Here is a 2500-nt window from a genome sequence, read left to right on the forward strand (position 1 = left end):
GCCTCTAGAGCCTCGGCTGAGACTGGCAATTGCGCTCTGGTGGTACGCTACACCCAGCGAATATAGATCAATTGGCTGCATATTTGGGGTCGGTATCGCCACAGTCTGTGTGGTAGTGCGTCAGGTTACTACAGCGCTGCAGAGGGCCCTGTTAACACGTTTTGTGGACCTCCCAACTGGTGCCCGCCTCCAGGAGACAATGGACGGATTTGCTCAACGTGGGTATCCCATGTGTGCTGGTGCCATCGACGGTACACACATACCCATCATTGCCCCCCGTCACGAGCCATCAGCCTACTACAACAGGAAAGGGTGGCACTCCATTGTGCTTCAGGCTGTTGTTGACCACAACTGCTGGTAAGAATCACTCTGAATATATTCCCTTTCATGTCTAACTTTTAAAATCTGAATAAAGCCCCCGACTCTTTTACTTAACTTTATTGTTATTATTCTTTTTGTTCCAGCTTCACAGATGTGTATGTTGGCTGGCCTGGTCGCACACATGACGCTCGAGTTTTGGTCAATTCGCCCCTCTACAAGAAGGCAGAAGAGCAAGGCGGTTACCTTTTCCCACGTGAAGTAAGTTTTCAATCAACCGATTTATAAATGATAAAGTATTTTACTTTTTTTATAGCTTTGCAAAGGGTGAGGCAAATACTGCCATAAAGATACAAGAAACAAAAATAATACAGAGTGATGGACATGTGCAGCAGTACTACAATCTACTTACCATTTCTAAACACATGCATCTAATTTTTTGCACTGCCTTTTTACACAGGCGTTTTTATATTCATCCATTTATATGCCCCTGATGTAATTTTGTATTGTGTTGATCTACATTGTAGTACTTGATAATGCACACTGATGGTAAATAACTAAGTGGAAATTACATTAGTGCTTGATTTTGATTTGAGCAGCATCACATACTTATACATTTGCATTGCTCTTCCAACAGCGATCCATCACCGTTGAAGGAGTTGAAGTATCTGCACATATCATTGGAGACCCTGCATACCCCCTGAGGAAGTGGCTGATGAAGGGCTTCACCAACCACCATGCACTCAACCAACAGCAGCGTACATTTAACTACCGCTTGAGCTCAGCAAGGATGGTGGTCGAAAATGCTTTTGGCCGGCCGCCTTAAAGGTCGCTGGAGGTGCCTGGGCAAAAGAAATGATGTTGAAACTGCATTCATGTCAGATGTTGTTGTCGCATGCTGCATTTTACACAACATCTGTGAGATCAACAAGGAACACTTCTTGCCAGAGTGGAACACTGATGAAGCTATTCTCCCTGAGCCTGAGGGAGTAGCCTATGAAGGTGCACAGGCACAAAGCTACACTGCTATCCGTCAAACCTTGATGTCAATGTTATAAATATGCCCATACTCTAACATCACAAGTGTTCTGACTGTTAAAAATGATTGTGAAATTAATAAAAGGCATTAATCAATCAAAATTATGTGTCTTTTTTAATCTTCTGTAAATTGGGAACACTAATGATGATTCATTACAACCACTAATAGTTTATCACCACTAAACCCCTGAAGATGCTCTAATATTATGTTTTATTTTATAAAAAAAATACAGGCAAATTTACTGTTCATAGACGTTTAATTAATTGTTCATAATTAACCTGCACCTCCCTTGGTGCTGCCATGGACCTATTATAAGAGTCTGCCCATAATAAATGTACTGTCGTGGTTGTGTGACGATGTGTATAGCTGATAAATATATTCTCACTGAGCCTGAGAAAGTACCCTATGAAGGTGCACATAGCTACACTGCTATGCGTCACACCTTATGTTACAAATATGCCCATACTTTAACAACAAATTACAAGTGTTCTGACTGTTAATCATGATTGTGAAATTAAGAAAAGACTGCATTAATCAAAATCAAAATATGGTTTATTTAGTGACATGCGAAGAAAATATGTGTTTTTAAAAAGGGGAACACATTAAATTACAATATAACTATTTACAACGTGCAGTGAGGCTGTATTTGCCTAGTGTTCACTCCAGCTGCTGGAGGAAGGAAGAGGACAATCCAGGAGTGAAAGAGGCTTCGGTAGGGTGTTGCAAACTACTGTTGTTGTTGTTGTAATTTCGGGGTGGGGGAACAGAGTAGTGGTGTGGGGAAGCATGCTGTCCTGTAGGCCCTGGCATGCGTGAGACCAGGTCACGCAGGAGGGAGGCCTGGTCCCTCATATCTTGTTGAATGTCCCTTATAAGACTCCCAAAATACGAGGCATGCTCTGCCCGCTCCCGTCTGCTGTCCTCCCGTGCCTCTCTCATCTCCTCCCGCGCCTCTCTGCGGTGCTGTTCATCCTCTGCTCTCTGCCTCTCGTCTCGTAGACGATCCTTCTCCTCGTCCTTTCGGTCCAGTTCCAGCAACATGTGTCTAACTTCTTCGGTCACCTCTTGAGCCCTGGTTAACCGGCGGCGCCGTTTATGTGCTGGCGCGCATGCTGAATAACAACAAACACACACAACATTAGC

This window comes from Ammodytes marinus (genome assembly GCF_949987685.1).
Source record: "Ammodytes marinus genome assembly, chromosome: 21".
In the NCBI taxonomy this organism is placed as follows: Eukaryota; Metazoa; Chordata; class Actinopteri; order Uranoscopiformes; family Ammodytidae; genus Ammodytes; species Ammodytes marinus.